Source organism: Zonotrichia leucophrys, chromosome 4, assembly GCF_028769735.1.
Source record: "Zonotrichia leucophrys gambelii isolate GWCS_2022_RI chromosome 4, RI_Zleu_2.0, whole genome shotgun sequence".
In the NCBI taxonomy this organism is placed as follows: domain Eukaryota; kingdom Metazoa; phylum Chordata; class Aves; order Passeriformes; family Passerellidae; genus Zonotrichia; species Zonotrichia leucophrys.
The window spans coordinates 34,986,427-35,005,342 of NC_088173.1; the positions used below are offsets into that span (position 1 = coordinate 34,986,427).

Below are 18,916 nucleotides of genomic sequence, written 5' to 3' on the forward strand. Positions count from 1 at the left end.
AGAGTTCCTGAATCCTCTGTCTCTCATCCTAGCCCTGCCTGCCTTGTTTACCAGGAACTGAGCACTGCCTGCAGGTATCCAGAGCACACATTGATTTTAATGTCACACTAACACACTGCACACAAACACCATGACAGTTCCTGGCACTGGCAGCACCAGCCATGCTGTCACATGGATATTTAACTCTATCTCCCTTTGGCATGCAGGGCCTGCAGTGGATCTGCCCTTGTAGGAGTCTGTGGGGGAAAATGTGAGGTTTAGCTCTGCAAGCTGCAACGAGTGCCTGAAATGGTGCTTTCAGCATAATCGATGTGGCTGTATGCCTTAAATCTGCAGGTAGCTCTAAATCTTTTCTTGCAGTGCAAATTAGTATCTGACTGGATAATCAATTTTAAAGCTCTAAAAGACTTTTGGCAATAATTGTGCACAGAACTGGGTCCTCCCCTGCTGTTAGCTATGGTGCAGCACAGAACAGCTGGGAAGAGTGAAGGTCATTTTTTCTTTATTGTTTGTGCAAAAGGGTAAGCCTCTAAGCTTTGCTTCTAAGGGAAGCAAATCAAACCCTTTCCCCTCCTAACTTTTAATGAGCTGTCAAAGCTTGACAGAAATCTAGAGGAAACAGCTGATCTTGGCAGGACTCTGCTTGCATTGCACTACAATTTATAGTAAAGAGGGCAACTGTGTTGGCCCAAGGTTTATTTCTCACATGTCTCATTCCAGTGAGCAGTGCTGTCTCTGCCTGCTGAACCAGCAATGGAGGGGTTAGTTTTAGGACTGTGTCACCTTGTATGAATTCCCCTCAAAGTAGCCAACCTGCCAATTGTGGAGACAATTTTAACTCTCACTTGCTTAGATGGCACTTTTATTGTAGGCTATCCCAAAGCCATTGGACATCAGGGAATCTTGGGGACTACTGTGTAAGCTCATGATTTATGCACAATTTATGACCCCAGCATGGGTCTTCCAAGTCTTACTCTTAATGTCTGAGAGAGTTCCTAATCTTCTAATTACCTGCCATGTTTAGAGAAAGTCTTTGCTTCCACGTCCCTTGTAGCAGAGGGTGCTGGCATTTGCTCCTCTATTTTAAGAGAACATTACTCTCTTAGATGGGATGATAGCAGGGGAGCCAGAAAATGCTGCAGTCACACTGCAGGACATTTTATAGCTTCTGTACTGAGCCCAAGCACTAAAACCCTATTCCCTTCAATGCAGGAAGTGCTCAGGTTTGGGGTTTTTAAAACCACCAGCTGTTCATCATCTCATGGCCTGGACAAGGTGCAATGTAAGAGACAATGCTGGCTGTCAGATATCAAATAGTGTCAGTGGCAGAGTCCAGGAATGGTCAATTCTTCAACTCAATCACCTGGGAGTGTTTCACACAAGACCAGTAAGTTCCAGCTCAGTCAGAAATTAGTTTGCATGTTTTTCTGACATATATTAGGCAAACAATCTGTTCAGGTATCTAGAACAGTGTTTTCTGGTGATTAAACCTACAGAAGACCTTCTTCTCACTGGGGTTTTCCATGTTTCAAAGGACACAATCTTACAGAAAATAATTCCTTCCAGAAGCTGAGCTTGCTCACCTCCCACAGAGCTCAACAGGGAGCAAAGGCCTCCAGGCTGATCTGCAGTGAGCGGAGGCTGACAGCCTTGGCATCCCTTTGCTAACCAGAAAAAATTAATGAATGGGGAACCTCTGCTGATTAAATGCATTAAATAATGATGCTTCCTTGGAAGAATGTGTAAATCAATGCTTGTCTTTCACTTTGCCCAAGCAGCTTCCATACAAACCTGCAGTAGCATCACCCAGTGGCACCTCTCCACCTCTGAGGCTGTGTGGGGACACTGCACAGTGTGTCCTCTGCAGCAGGGTGAATGAGGCACAGCCCCGGCTGTCCCCAAGCAGTTCATGTTTTGGTTACTCCTCAATGTCAGCTTACATTCCTGCCTGCATCACTAGGAAAGGAGGTGGCCATGGCTTTTCTTAACAGAGGGCAAGGTTGGGGGAAGCCTGCTGGAGCAGATGTCCTGTTGCCTCCATGCTGGCCTTTGAGCCAAGCTGGACACAGCCTGGCAGCTGGCCAGCAGCCAGCTCTGCCTGGGATTTTTGCCTTGCCTGAGAAACCTCAGCTCCCTCCTGTCCAGGCCAGTGTGATGTTATGTTAATGTGGTACTCTGCCTCAGATCACATGTAGGGGCTGTAGAGAATGGATTCCCTTTGGCTTAATCCTACCTCTGCTTTGCCTTTTCAGTTAGAATTCCCTCTGCAAGTCTTATCTCTAGTTCTGCTCTTTCATCTTAAGGGTTGATAAGACTAAAGAAATCCCTGGACTGTGGGCACTCCAGGAGAATCTTGGGCACCAGAGCGCAGCAGCATTGCTCTGCAGGGAGATTCTTACCAGGAAACAAAATTAAGAGCTTTAATTCCCCTCTGAAAGGCAGAGGGAACCTGCATTTACCTATTCTTCAGCATCCTCTTTGGCTTTTAGTTCAGCCAGCCCCTGGACTGCAATTGGCAGTGCTCTGGACATTGCAATCGACTCGGACGACTGCCCTGGAATGTAATGAGACTGCAGTGCATTGAGAATAATAATTCACATCATACTCCTCAGCTGCACAGCATTGTCCTTTTACATTAAAGGGCAGGGACTCTGGTTTATGCAGCTTCCTCTGAGGAGTCATATTAGGTCTGACTGAGTTGGATTTGAAAACAATAAAAAAGCATAGCTGTTAAACATATGTGGAAAAATCACCTCTTTCTTCCTGTTCTAATCAATGAGCTGTCTACAAATGCATCTGCAGCTTCTCATGTTGGCATTTAGTTGATTAAAGATTTGTGTCTGAATCAAACCCTAAGGGCCAGATTATCAGTTGGAATTAATGAACATAGTACTATTGACTGCAACAATGCCATCAGTCCTTTATAGCTGCTGATGAGTTAACTTTGAATCTGAAAAACCCACATACCTAAGGTCTGGATCTTCACAGCTGTCCTGTGGATAGAGTGAGCTTTGTCCATTTTGGGGGAGGTTAGGCATGCAATACTCTTACATCTTGAGGCTGAATTTAACCGAGCCTTTGTCAGAAATTCCATGTTCAGAGTTAACAGAGCTGAATTTATCGACTGTTTTTCAGCCCAAGTTTTTTTGCTTCACTGTTCTGTTTAGCTACAGTCTTCCTGCAACTGCAGATTTGGAGAGGTGTAGGGAAATCACCCCAGGTGTACAGTGCCTGGTGTAAAGGGGCTCTTTCCTCCTGAATGACCTTCTTGCTGTTACCTGAACACAGAGTCACTCACGAGAAGCTGCCTGAGCTGCTCATGCCACCCTCTCCTCAAGTGCCCTTGATTTAGTCAGTCATTTGCTTGTCACAGTGTTTATATCCAGGAGTGACTGGGGGAGTTTCTTGTTTGCTGAGCTGCTTCCACATCTGGATATGCTTTTACAAGCCCAGCTGGCAGAGCCAGAGCCTGTCCCCTGAGCTCCCTCTGGTTCCTGGAGTCTCTTGGGGGTTTCCTTCCTCAGCACATGCAGAGCCCAAAAACACTGCTGCCATGGGGTCCTGTTGCTTCCCCTGTGCTTTGGGAAAGGCTGCACTCCTACACACAGCCCTGGTGGCAGTTTTGTGCCTGGTTAACATGTGCACTTCTGTGACAGTGGTCACAAGGGTTCTTGGATGAGGGAAGAGACGAGAATGTTGACTCTGTGTTCAGAAAGCTTGATTTATTATTTTATGATATATATATATATAAATTACATTGTAACTATACTAAAAAGCAATGGAAGGAGAGGTTTCCTCAGAAGGCTAGCTAAGCTAAGAATAGAAAAGAATGAATAACAAAGATCTGTGGCCTGGACAGAGAGTCCAAGCTATCTGGTCTGTGGTTGGCCATTAATTGTAAACATTCGGGATGGCCCAATCAACAATCCACCAGATGCATTCCACAGCAGCAGATAACCATTGTTTACATTTTGTTTCTGAGGCCTCAGCTTCTCAGAAGGGATAAAGTCCCAAGAAAGGTTTTTTTTAGTGAAAAGATGTCTGCGACACACTTCTCCGTGCAAACCCAGTATAGCAATGAGGTCTCTACCAGGAAGGCACAGGAAACTCCTCATAGCCACCATGTATGGGGTTGCTAATAACACTGAACAGAAGGCTTGGGGTGTTGCTAATCGCCATCAAATGGCCTTTTCATCCCATTGCCATGAATGTGTATTGGGTTAATTTTTCAGCTAGCAGTTCACGGCTCTGGGTGAGCACGTTACATCTCCAGCAGTGCTTTGAGGGCAGCTCATTCCCTTCACCACGTGTGTCATCAGGGGGTTAACTGCAGTGAGAGTCTATGGTAATGGGCATTTGACATTCCAGATTTCATGGATCTGTTGAAGCAGAGATGGTTTGGGAGGCAGAGAGCATCTGCAAATTCCAGCCTCTCTCTGAAGATGTGCCTGAGAGATAATGATGATCAATAGCAAGCATGATAGCTAATAACAGCCTGAGGCATCTGGACTGATAAGAAACAGCCCAGTTGTGGAGGCAGAGCTGGCATTGCCTGCACAGTCACTTGAAACAGGTGGAAGAATGGGGCAAACACTCAGTTTACATCAGTGTGTCTTCTGTCTCTGTGAATGCAACATGACCGGGAGATGCTAAAGCTCCAGGTTTGTCCCCCGGTTATTTTTTACACCCGAGCTGAGATGCAGGGAGCAATGGGCTCAATTAGCAGCGCTAAGCCCTGAGGGGATGAGTGCTCAGGGTCTGGATGTTTAAGCAATTAGAGGACTGTGCATGTGGAAGCAAGAGAGCTCCTCATCAGCAGAAGGCATCCTTGTTTCAAGGTCAGGCATTTCTTTGGCAGCTCTTCTCAGTACCTCCTAGTTTCTCTCTTCTGATTTCTAAAGCTTCCTGTCTTTTACAGCAGGGGAAGTGGCTGTCATCGGTGATGATATGGGGAAGAGTATTTCATGGCTGAGCTATACTGCCACTCTGCAGTGGCATTACTTGATCATCAAACATTACTTGATCATCAGTGTCCTTTTTTTTGCAGTTTGTTTCAATGACAAGGAAAAAGTGCACTGCTGCCTTAGCTTTAAGCAGTATCTTAAATTCTCCTTAAATTTACTGTTAACTGCACCTTATGTTACATGTAGAAATAATTAGATGAGTGAGCATATGCTGGTTTAAGGTTTTAATAGCATATCTTTACCTCCTCAGATGTACCCAGATTCAGGGATTTAGGAGAACAAAAGGAAGTCCAGCGAGCCCTGGCAAGTCAATGTGGATTCGCTTTTTTATTATTTATTTAAAGGACAAGCTGAGATTGTCTTTTTAGTATTGGATTTAAAGCATAACCTATTCCTCTGCACCATTCCCTGCAGGGAATTAATGTAGTTATTCCAGTGCTTTAATACCTAGTTTTGTTCATATTTGCCAAATCTTTTTATAAAGAACACATGTCTTGCAGTGAAACTGTACTATGGAAATAGCAATTTGAAGGAGGGCATAAGTAACAGCAAGTCCATCATTTTCACCAGGCAGCTTTTCACCATGCTGAATCTGAGGTCTCAGACAACTGCATTTAGATTAATTTGTAATGTTATTCTTTCTAGTAGTTAGGGCCTTGAAAGAAATGGATACAAGAGGGGTAACCCAAACATTTTGCTCAGTATTTATATTTATATATTGATTTCAGAAGATTTTTTTTCCCTTGAGGAGCATGTTGTCTTTCCCTCTAAATTCCCAGCAGAAAAAAACCCCTTCAGAACCAAATTTATACCAACTTTGAGGCCCAGGTAAAAAGCAGGATGCCTTGTAAGTAGCATCCTGCAGGGACAAATTCAGGTGTCTGTCCTGCTGCGTTTGCAGGCCGAGCTGGTGGGCAGCAACACATCATGTGGGTAATGCATTCCTCCAGCAGCAGGCTCGACTGAACAACATTTGGGTCCCAGAGCAAAAAGCCATCACTGAGGATGGTTTTTAAACTCCCTGAGGACCCCTCAGATGCCTCCACATCCAGCATGAAGCTCAGAGTGGGGCAACACCCCTGACTGACAAATAAGGAGTTCTTCTGGTGACTGGGCATGTTGTGACACTCTTTTGTCTTTAGATGTGTCAAGCACACATCACCTCTTTCTGCTGGGACAGCATTGACTCAAGGAGGTTATCTGCTGTTCACTCCATCCTCCTCCTTCACTTCAATCATCTGGACAGCAGCAGCAGGCCCCCACAGATTTTCTCTCTTGGTGTTAACTTCCTGGAACATTTTTATAAACCATTATAGATGCTACTTTGAGTGCATTGTTCCTGGCAAAGTGCATGTGTGTCCCCAGCTAAAAACTACATGGCTAAGCTAACTGGGAACAACACTCATGGATTGGATTAGCCATGTGCCCCCTGTGCCTTCCCCAGCAGACATGCCTGAATTCATCATTTCAATCATTTCAGTTCAAAGCATCCTTCAGATTACACTGGCCTCCTTCCTGTTTGGATAAAGCTTCCACAGAGCAGTGAAGGAAGCTGTGTTAAGGGGATTATATAAATAGACGGCCTTTCTGAATGAGAACATGTCTATCATCTTTAAAGAAACAGCAGTGAGAAAGAGTCCAGGTATGTCTGTGACAGATGTCCTGTAATAGCACAGGAGCCATTTATCAGCACTGCCTGTCCACTATGGCATCTGAAGTGCCTTTGGAACCAGACAAAATGTTTTACTCCGACAGAGGAACCCAGAGCAAAATTAAAAGTCTCTTATGATTTTAACTCAATAGAGTTAAACAGTATAAATAGAGCTCAGACCTTCCCTCGTTATCACCAAATCATACTCTTTACTCCTTCCTGATGGCTTAGGTTGTTTTACCATCAACATGATTCTCCTAAATCTTTCCACAGGTTTTAAAGTCTGGTCCAAGAAGGATTTTAAGACATATTTAACCCTATAGCCAAGGTTTGCAGGACTTAGAAATCCTGTTACTTCTATTTGAGCTAGACTATATGTGATATGTGTTAACAATAGAATCTCTTACACAAACTAAGTAGACAGAAGTTGGTGGGTTTCTTAGTGGAAGAAGTTATGATTTGACTGCAGAATGCAAATGCTACCAAACCAGTCAGTCCAGGAAAATGTTAAACAACTAGCAGGTGTTTTAGAACTCTTCTTTCTAGCCATAGGTAAATGACTTACACAAACAAAATATCAAGAACTGCTAAAATTTTCTACAAGTGCAATCTGGTGGTACTTCAATATTCCCTTCCATTCTGGAAATAAGAGCTGGGCTGTTCCAGCAGCATTTTGAAGGAATATTTTAACTTCAATAAATACTATCCCTTGTTACATGCACATTCCAAGTGCTTTTATGCTGAGCTTCTTCCTACCTACTGTGCCACAGAGACACTGGCTGCAGTGGGCTGGGAGTGTGAACACCTTCATTGCTGATTTTTAAATGTTTGGCATTTAAAATTGTGAAGTGATTGATGCAAAAGCTCTCCAAGGTTATGGAGGTTCTGCTCACTCCCCACTCATTATCTTTTTGTCCACATAACATCAATACCTGAGAGCAGCTGTGGGAGGTCAGTGTTATCCATACCTGGTATTTGGCCCTTGGTTTGGCTGTTGAAAGGGCAAATATTACTGTGATTTAACTTTTTGTACATATGCTCTTGCAGGCAAAAGTGGTAATAAATCAGCATTGGTAAGAAGAGATTAACTTCATGGTTCAGTGGAAAGTGTGTCCAATGGGTATATAAAGTAATAATCTGAGCTATTCCTATTTTGTTGAGTAAATTTGTGTCAGTACTGCCTATCTGAAATATTTGCAATATCACCAAAAATGCCATCGTCTTAATGACAACATATATAAACTATTTACCTGTTTTCTGACTTTTATTCCTCTAGGATTTTTTTTTTTGCAAGTGGTTCGGAAACTTGTAATTAGGATGTGATAAAATACTGTATAGGTAACAGCAAAGCCACTTTGAACACTTCAAATACTGTCAAATCATTATTTGTGTTCTGTGAAAGGGTGACATGGGGGCTCTGTAATGCTTCTCTAAATTCTCCTTCATTCACTGTAGGAAACTTCTATAGAAGTTTTTCTGTAGAAATGACCAGCTGAAAATTAGGTAAAAACTTTCTAGGACAAAACAACAAGGAGTAAAAAACTCCAGTGATGGTATTTTTGTACTGATCAGAAGTTTTGCTGGTTTCCTACTGTGAACCTCAGCAGTGTTCTCATTTAGTACCTGGCAGGTTGCTCCTCTCAGACTGTTAACTCCTGACATGCAGAGTTAGAAAACAGGTTTTGTGTTGCTGGACTGACTCCACAAATGTCTCCTACAACTCAGACTCTGTCTAGCCCTGCTCAGCTGTGATTCAGCTACTGCCTCTGTGTCAGCAGTCAGGCTACAATGCATTTGGTTAATGAGCGTGTTTGTGTGCCAATTCCAAGAGTGGGGCTCAGCCTGGCCCTTCCCTTTGTTCTGGTTCATTTCTATCACTGGGAATGCAGAAGGAAAAAAAAAATAAAGGCAAACTAAACCTGGCAGAAATGTTTCCAAATTTTCGCCTCTCTTTTGAACTAAGTGGAAAAGGGGGACAATGTTCACAACAATAAATACTTTCTAAAGTGAAATGTAGCTTAAAACAGCAACTCAGATTTTGGCCTGTAAGCTCCAAGGCCTGAGAAAACCAATTTTACTGATTTGATCTCAACTCTGCTTGAAGTTCCAAACAAGAAACCAAAGCTGCTGGTACCAAATGAAGTCTCCTTCTTGTAGAAAGGTTGTCTCCATAGGGTAGGAGTGAGAGCTGCTGTTTTGAGCATCTGATTTCTGTGGCTGTAGTATAGCAAAATCATGACCAACTCTGCAACAAGCAGTGGTGGATGACTCCTGTGTTAGTTCCTAATAGGAAAATGAAGCTGTTCTTGTGGTTCTGTAGTGACTGGCTCTTCTGCACACATTACCAGCATTTCTTGTTTTCCCTTGGTCTGTAGATGTTCCTGAGTTTGATTCTTGGACAAATAAATACTGATTGAAGTAATTTGTTGCTAATGCAGGGCTTGCTCAGATACTAGTTTGATGCTTTTGCTGCTGCAAACTTTAGCACTGACAATAACAGTGTATGTGTGCACTTATTATTATACTATAGATCATGGAGTCATTTAAGTTGAAAAACATCCTTAAGATCATAGAGTCCAGCTGTAAACCTAGCCCACCACAAAACCAGGAAGATATTAGAATTAAGGTCCGAATGGAATTGGTATGACTGGAATAGGGCTGAAATGAGTTTGCTGGTAGTCATTAAAGTCTGTCAAATACTAATACTCAGTTCTTTTCCACAGCAAACTTCCTTTTTTTCTTCCCTGCAATTCTGGGTTGCTTGATCATTTAAACACTTCCCCTGGATGGTGAGAGAGGTCAGCCAATCTCCTCTGCCTGCAGAAGACTGACAATTAGTCAGACCTGGATAACTCAGGCATTGATTCACCAACAGAATCAATATTTCTAAGAGTGTTTCAGGCTTCCCAGCATCTTGGTGCTAATATGACTCAGCCTGCACTAGAGGAACCATAAGTGTTTCAGCAGTTTCACTGGGATATGCTGCAAATTTAAAATATATTTGCTGCTTTTGTGAGAAGAGGAAACTATGGGGCAGGCCTTACTTAGTGCAACAACTTGGTTGGCAACAGAAAGGGCTTTCGCAGGAGAGCAGGTGTTTTTATTGCTCCTGTAACCTTGCAGGCAGTAAAAGAGAAAGCAGATGTAACTTTCATTTAGACATTTTAGACTTGAACCAATACTGTCCATTTAGATTCTAATGGAAGCACAGTAGCACTGGAAGAGACAGAGTAAAGACTAAAAGGTTAGCTCTGCACAAACCACCACTTGTAGTATCATTGGCTGTCAGTGCCTTCACCTTGAGTACATGTTAATGACCTGAGATGAATAAGGCAGCTACACTGCTATACTTTAAAAATACTATTTTACAGAAAAAGTAAGATGAAAAATCTTAATGTAAATCTGAATTTAGCATGGGATCTGTGGCAGCTGCTGCTGGACTATCTGTTGAGAACAACCCCTAAGCTCAGAGCAGAGACAGTCAGAGTAGGTTTCTCAAGGCCATGTCCAGTTGGGTTTTGAATACCAGCAATGATGGAGAGGTCACAACCTCTCTGGGACACCTGTGCCAGTGTTTGACCACTCTCACAGGAAGGGGGAAAAAATATGTCTCATTTTGTAGTTGAATGGGATTTTATGTACTTCCATTTGTGCCCATTGCCTTCTGTCCAGCCACTGGATAGCACTGAGTAGAGTTGGGCTCTATCTTCTCTATCCTTTTCATCCATATCAGATATTTTTACAGATTGATGAGCCCTCTCTCAGCTGTTTCTTTCTGAGGTTGTACAGTCCTAGCTCACAGCTTCTCCTCGTATGACAGACAGTCCATTCCCTTCATCATCTTCTGGCCCATCCCCTGCTTTCACTCCAGTAAATCCATATGTTCCTTGTATGGGGAGCCCAGGGCTGGACTCAGCACTCCATATGTGTCTCACCAGTGCTAGAGGAAGGATCACATCCTGCTGGCAATGATCCTTGTAATTTCTCTTGAAGAATTTGGTGAGCTTCCTTGAAAGGCACGATGTTAACTTATGGTTAGCTTGGTGTCCACCAGGATCCCCACATCCTTTGCTGTGCAGCTGCTTTACAAACACTTGGCCCTTCCCAGTTCTCCAAGTCTCAGGGTCTTGGATTATTTAAGGGTGGTCTAACCTGTAAAGAGTGAGATAAAACACACTCGGTTCCTCAGGGTTGTGTGTTCTTTGTCATCAGGTCCTCTTTCTTTTCCTAAAACCTGTTGCCAAGTAATATTCCTCTTGTAGGTTTATTTTTTTAAGAAAACATGTAATCTCAGGAATGTCACTTGAGCAAATTTGTATTGTCATCCAGCTGTTGTGCAAAACATATGACTATCCCTTTGCTGAATAGCACTGCTCATATGCCCAAAGTTAAGCAACTATTTAAAAGCTTTGGGAAATGGACCTTTAATTTCCATCAATGTGGAAGGTCTCAAACACAATCTGCTACTATATAAATCTTCTCTGAGACATCTACAGAGCAAAAAATTGTACACATTCAAAAGACCAATATAAATTGCTGCTGACAAAGGAAAATTATAGAAAATACTGGAAATTTTAAAGTATTTTAAAGTATTTTTAGAATTTTAGAAAATTAGAATTTTAGAAAAAAAATAGAAAATTAGAATTTTAGAAAATATTGGAAATTTTAAAGTATTTAAAGTGGATCAGACTGATGTTCTCATGCTTGGCATGTGTTTTGCAGAGCTGGATGTGTGTTTGGATGCATTTGGAAAAGGGGAATACCAACCCTGAAACATTGATTTTAAAACACAGAAGACTTAAGATTTGCAGAAAAACTTAAACTCCTCTTGGCTCTGAGCACCTTTTTCACAGAGAAGGAGCTGTCTTTTCCATGAGCACTGACACTTTCAGAAAATGGAAATTTGACTCTTGGTTTTATGAGGCATCAGATATTTTCCACAAAGCCTGGCAACACAAAGCACTCTGCTGAGTGCCTTGCTGAGCTGGCCAGTTCAGCATCCTTGGGGACACTTTGCTGTGTATTTTGGCCTGTTCCTTTGTTAGCATCTCGGTTAGCATGCACGTAATGACAACTTTGTACAGGATGTACAAAAGGAGTTCAGTTTGTTCCTGGAAATACGACTGATCTGGAGTCAGAAATCAGTGGTGTCAGCTTTGTGATACTGCTGATGTTATTTAATTTCTCAGGGTGGAGCAGTAGCATTTGTAGATTGTTTCCGGCAAGAGCTGTATCTTTGCACCATCTCTTTCCCCCGGGGAACCACGGCTTTTGCCTAATTTGCTACTTTGAGACTGATAGCAGTCAATTATTGTAATGGGACCAAGATCACAAGTCCCCACTCTGAGAAGCAGCAGAGTAGCTACCTTGTGCCAACAGAGTAATCAGCGCTGGCTTTTGAGAACAGCTCTTCCCAAGAGATAATGGAGATGGCAACCTGACCTCAAGTTGTGAAGAGCTCTCTTGTAAAACTGAGAGATTAGTTTGATTTATATTAGCCCTGCCAGATTCCAGCCTCGCTTGTTTTGCATCCTTTTTCCTGAAATTGTCTTTCAAGGCTCAGTGGGACTTGGAGTAGCAAGGCTGTTTGCAATTTACTATCAGTGTGCTATCTTCTGTCTTCTCTCTGAAGCAGGGCCTGTGGGCTCACACAACAGTGGCTGCACTGAGGTTGAACATGAACTGATATAAAAATGCAGGTTTTAAATTTTGGGAATGGCCTTGAGATTCCTTGAGATGATGAATATGAGAAAAACACACACAAGCATTAGTTCATCTAGGGGTACTTTTACTTGATTAACACATGCATTAATAGTGCTATCAATAGCACCATCTACTGCCTTTGGGATAGCAGGACACAAGATCTGCATTATAATAGCAGAGGTAACTAGAAAAGTGAGAAAAGAGCACCAAAAGAAGTTTTTCTCCTCATTTCCTAGCAGCAGTGATGCTAGAGAGGCACTGCATCCACCTGTGTTCTCGAGGCAGGCAATCTGCTGTGAGTCTGCATGGCCAGTCTCTCGTCAGTGCCCTGCAGATCTGTTTCCAAACTATTGGGGCCCTCATTTCAGACGTGTGCCACCAAAACATCCCATCTGATTTGGTAACAAATACCAGGAATATTCTTCCTTCCAGAGCTTTTTGAGCCCTTTCCACTCACCTTTGTTAGACCTTAAGCCAATTTGGGGGCCAGTTTCACTTTTTCATCCTCCCTGCCAGCCCACAGTGCCTGCCTCTCTGCAAAACCTTCACAGCATTCCCCTTCTCCCATCCCCAAGGTACAAGCAGTGGATGCTCCTAGATACTAAAACAGACAAGGAGACATAGATCTCTTCTAGGATTTAATCTCCTCATCAGCTAACCCAGGCTACAATCATGAGCTGATACAATTGTGCATTTTATTAACAATGCAATTTCCATGTTTAAATAGGAAACTACAACAGTGCACAGTCTGAATAGCTGCTTGAACTATCAGGGATGACAAGATCCTTGTCCTTTGCACAGGTCAGATTAATGGCAATCTGCATATTATACAATCTTTAATTTCTTTTGCCCTCCCAGGATACCATGAGACTTTGGACCTCTTGGCTGTGCAGAGTCATAATCCCTTTTCTAGTCCACAAAAAGGAAGTTTTATCCCAAAGAAAGTGTTGTGAAGGACCCTGGGTGCTCTAGCCCCACCCCTGATTTTGGAAAGGAATCACCTTATTATACACTCCAGCTTTACCCTTTTGCTAAGAAGAGCAAACTTTCTTGTTCCTCTGTTTGGTGTTTTTTTTTTTTCTGTTGTTCCAGGACAGGATGTCTCACTTAGAAATCTAATTTTTTTTTTACGAGGAATTCAATTTCTCATGCTGCTCCTAGTTGCTCTCCAGCATTCACAGAGCCACTTCTGTGCCCCAGGGAACTGCAAGATTAAAAAAAAAAAAAAGAGAAAATCATAGGCAAGGAAGCAGAATAATTATAAGTGGTCAGCATCAACATGGGAATGAGTACCAGGAAAAAGGCAGTTGTTTCCAGTACTGCAGAGCCAAGGACACCTGGGGTAAGGACATGGATTTTAAGAAGGATATACTGGTCTGAGCCTACAGGCATATTAACCCTGCAGGAGGACATGAAAATTGCCTCTTTCCCTTCCTCAGCCAACAATCACAGGAACCTAGTGTCTCTCAGGCTCCCCAGACTGGCAGAAACAAATGGCTGGATTCAGCTGTGACTGTGGTTAGGGCAAGGGCTGGGGTGGGGTGAGCAGAGGGGTTGGTCCCTTTTGTTCCTCTGACTGAACCTTCTGCAGGAAATATGCCAGCCTGATTGTCCAGCGCAAGGCTCAGGGTGAGACACTCAACAGCAAAGATGAAAATACTCACTCCTCATGTGGTCAATTGCCAAGAGGTTCTCAGAAGAAAAATACTGTGTAATTGTGTCATTAAGGACTATATAATGATGCATTTGCATTTGGGGTCAAGTTAAAGCATACAGACAGCCCTCTTTAAAGCTCCTCCTCAGTTCTGAGTGAGGCAGATTAAAGAGTGTTCTTTTGCTGGAGAATTTGGGGGTGTTGTATAAGTTTATGGCACAAGAAAGTCAGCAAGTCACAGCAGTCTGAAGATCTATTAAACAGAAAAGTAAAAAAGAAAAATCAAATCCAAGCAAAAACATCAAGCAGTTGAAGAACATATCAGTTCTCTCTGGATTTCAAGATTAGACAGCTTTATATCTTACTATGAAACCGGTGAAGAAAATTTCAGTGCTTACAAGACACTCAGGACTATGCTTGAATATGAATTATGAAGCTGACTGAAAAACTGAAGAGTTTTTATTGGCTTAACTGTAGCAACAGTCTGATGGTGTGAACAAGCACCTTAGTCCTTGGGAGGGTCAAGGATCCTACTTGTACTCATTAATTAACTGGTTAACCTGTGATTCAACGTGTCTAAACCACTGACAAGTGCTTGTGAAGTATTTCAGCACTGCTGAAGCACTTGGATGGTCACTGTAGGCAACAGGAAGAAATTTTGTCACTGAGTATCTCCTGAGCTTGGCAAGACCTCACTTTCCCCCCTTCCCCATGCTGCACCTCCCTTTCCTCCCCACCAGCATATACAGCCTATTTTTCAGCTCAGTACCTTTCTCCAGTCCCCCTGCTGTCTTGTGAGGTCCCTAAACACAAATGCATTTAATTGGAATTATCCTAGGACCTGTTAGCCTTCCTGTCATTAATTTGGCTGCCCATGAATCAGGGTGGCCTGATAAAGGGGATTTCCTGCCTGTGGCCCTGAGATGACAGGCAGAGCCCTGGTGCTGCTCTCCTCAGGAGAGGGTTTGCTTTCAGTTCCGGATGAGTGCCAGTTTCTGTCCATTGCCAACCTCTGTAATAAGCATTTGGCAGCAAAGGTCAGCTTAGTTGCTTCAAGGCAAGCTCCAAACCTCTACTTTGTACTCCCGACAGCTGAAAATGTCTTCAGTCTATTGGCAGTGACCTGTAAATTTTCTCTGAGACCCCTGTGCTGATAGTGGAGAGTGACCTTTTTACACAGACCACTTTGAACAGTGGGAAAGGAATAAGTTGTTTGGGTAGAGAGAGAATAGAGTATGGATTGGGGAAACCCATGAGGCTGGATAGATGAGATGTGCAATCGTGTGCTGTGTTCTGTAATGAAAGTAATTATGAGCACTCACAGCAGGACAGGGCCATGAAAATCACCTTGTTGCTGCTTTCTCCTCTTCTGAATCCTGACCCTACTCTAAGGGGATTCATGAAGACAGATCCCAAGAGGGTGAGTGCTCAGTGAAGTCCTCACACAGGAGTGAGCAGTGCACATCAATTCTGTGATCCCGCGCTGTTAGGTACCTCTGGATGCTGTGTTGGCTTTTCACTGTTGATTTAGCATTCTCGGGGTACCTGAATTCATACTTCTGGGAGCAAAAACTGCAAAAGAAGCTTATGGAGGCCTTGCCAGAAGGGCACTGCAGGATCCATCTATACCCTCACCGGGAAATGGGGATTGTGCTCCACTCCTGTCATGGTCAATACAACTGCTCCAGCAAACTGGGCTTTATAATTGTTCAATTTACTCCAAACTATGCTGTTTTCATTGACCTTGTCTGGTGCCTGTATGACCTTTAATACCCCTGTGGGCTGTGAAATGTAAACATAATTATCTGTTAATGGAGACTATCTTGTTTCCACTCAGGACAGGCCCAGCAAGTGGCAGTGATTCCCACTGCTTTATGCTCCCTTTTATAGGCAAGGGTGCTGTGACTCCAAATCATTAGGCACTGTGTGGGAGCAATACAGTAAAAATGACCTTACAGCCTCTGAGCCAGCAAAAACACTAAATCACTTGGTCAGCTGGCAGCTACAGCAGAAAAAGAAGGCTGTGGGAAAAAACCCAAAACCATAAAACAAAACCCAAACAAAAAAACTAAAATGCAACAAAACCCACAAGGGTAAGTCGGAGCAATCAGTCATGTCTGAGTGAGATCTGTGCATGTTCTTTTTTGTTTGGCCAGGCTGTGACAAGCAAGGACACACTGGAGGAGAGCTGCTGTGTCCACTGCTTCTCCACAGAAACTCCCAAGCATGGAGAATCCTTTCTGTCTGCAGCAGGAAGAACACTCTGTGTGTGTCTGTGCATGATTCTTTTATTTCTTCAGCTAGCTGACGGAGCTGACTGACTCCAAAGGAGCTAGGGTACAAACCAAAATTATCACAGAATCACAGAAATTCTAGGCTGGAAGAGACCTGTAAGATCATCGAGTCCAACCCATGTTCTAACACTTCAACTAGATCATGGCACCAAGTGCCACATCCAGTCTTTTTTTAAACTTTTTAAATTATGCACTGTACTCAGACCTCCTGAGCTCTGGGCAGTTTGAGATCATGAAATGAATGTGGCTGAGCACTCCCTGCACATCTTGCTGATAATCAAGCTCTTAAAAAGCTTTGTGAAAGAGCTGAGCTGAATTCTCTGCTAACTCAAGCTTGTTGAACAGTGTTTACCTAAAGACTTGTAGGTGGCAAAAATGTGGAGGACCTGACAAAGGATTCATCTTCTCCAGGAAGAAAATTTGTTTTCCATGTACATAAGATATCCAGAGTTCTGTGCCTCACAGGATGAGAGAACAGGCAGGCAGGACAGAAGGGTTCAGCTGCAGTGGACAACACTTGAATACTTCTCAAATGGAACAGTTTTGTAATGGAATAATTGAAAAAAGCCCAAGCTTTAAAATCCTACTTTTTCTCCTCTTGGAATAGAATTACTTTTTCAAATAATTACATGATTTTTAGTATGGCCTGGGTTCCTGAGATGCCTTCTTATTTCACCCAACACCACCCTTGGCTGGTTTGTCAAAAGCAATAGTTCATTGTTATTTATTATTTTACCCTTTCATTCAGCTTTATTTCATTAAGAGCTTGTGCATTGCAAAGTCATGTTTGAGTTTTCTATGGTCAGGTTTATTGTATGGTTTACGTCTTTGCAGCATTCTCTGCTCCAACCCAGCTGCTGAATGCATCAGGGTCACTCCCTGCCCTCCCCTCTCCCAGACAGCCCATGGAAAGGGGAGATGGCAGAAGCTGGATGGACCCTCTGCTTCCCTCGCCTGGTCATTCTTTATCTCTCTTGCCAAGGGCGTTTGACACTGAAGAAACAAGGAGAGGAGGCCATTGCCCAAGGGGTTTAAATCCAAGCAGATGTCAGTGCAGGGGCTACTTGAAAATTTCCAGATGAATAATTTCTCAGTGGGAAACATCTTCTTGACCAGATGAGCATGTTTGTGGAGTGTGTCTGCTTCCCATGAGTAAGTCTGTTTTTGCTGAAAAGGGGAAAGTCCCAAACTCAAAAAAAAAAATCATTTTGGAAACATAGTTCCTGTAAAAGAGTGTAAACAGTGTGACCCGAATTTGCCATATCATGTGTCTTCCCTATCAGGTCTTCCCTTGAACCACAGATGGGAAAAAAAATCTACTGGGTCTTCAGAACTGCTTCTTACTGCAGCAACATTCCCATCATATAATCCATCTTTAGCCTAATTAGGTTCCTGGCCTTTATTTCTCCATACAAAAGGCTACTCCAGAACATGGCTAGGTTTTAAATACTTTTTTTATTTCCACCCTAAAGTAATTCACAAGCCACATAGGCCAGTTTCACTTTTGGCTAATGTTGTTCCATAAATAACAGCTCTCTCCTCTCTCTGGAGTTTATTATACTGTAGCCGTAAACAATCATATATGTTTTCCAGTCTTCATTTTCCAATATCAAAGTGAATTTTCTCCTCTCTGTTTGATCCTACTGGTTCTTTTCTGCACTTGACTTCATCCAGATTAATCTTCCATGAAGCACAACCAAACACAGTGAGCCATACCTCAAAAAGCACAACTGATATTTCTTTGATTCAGATAGAAACACACCACATCACAGATCCTAGGATTTTCATCAGGGTTCATTGTCATGCTGCAGCCAAAACAGATCCTGGAGTTTGACATAAAGAAAAGGATAGGAGCAGGGATCATCTGGCTGGAATGTCCATGAGTTGTGGTGGGGCAATTTCAGATTTGAAAGAATAGATTTTCAGTCAACTTGGTGTATGCTAACATGTTACTAAAAAAACCATTCTTCTGATGAAAACCTTTTTTTTTTCCTGCTGAGACTCCGCTGATTTCTAGATCTCTCCTTGGCACTAACCTTCCAGGCAGCGAAGTAAAACCTGGAAAAATTAAGATTCACAAAATGTGTAGTGACTGAATTTTTCTTGGCTCTAGGATGCACAGTTTCCAACCAGAACACATAATTAATGATTTTGTTACAGGTTTCTCTCTGAAGGCCATTTGAGCTGGCTTCAAGTAGGATGCAGTAAATCAACTTGTAAAATGCCATTCACTGTCAAAGTGATTCTTTTACACACTTGATAAAGGCCTGATAAATTAAAAATATAATTAAAACCAACTTGTAGAGCAATAACAGCTGACACAACATCTTCCTTCTTATCTTCCTCTGCAAGCAGCTGGGTGGCCACAATATGGCCTCAGAGCTGCATTGTGCAGGATGACTTTTGCCCTCCTTGTGGAGAATGACAAACTCTTAATGGAGCAGAAATTCCTAAAGCAGGGTCAGATTTGCAAGTGTTTTAGGTTTCCACCATGGAGCCTAAGTGCAAATTCCCTCTTGAGTGGTTTTTCTCCAATGCCCAAATCCTGTCATGTAGTTTTCTCTGCTCATACAAATTAATGGGCAGGATCCTTTCCCAGCATCAGATGTGGCTCCATCCAGTCTGGTACTCAGATCTTTTTTTTTTTTTT

General features: G+C 42.7%; 1 protein-coding gene across 2 annotated transcripts in view; it reads left to right on the top strand.

Annotated features, from left to right (window-relative positions):
- The window catches only part of FAM13A (family with sequence similarity 13 member A), a 184,142-nt gene that overhangs the window by 40,697 nt on the left and 124,529 nt on the right, over positions 1-18,916 (top strand). The window lies entirely within an intron of this gene.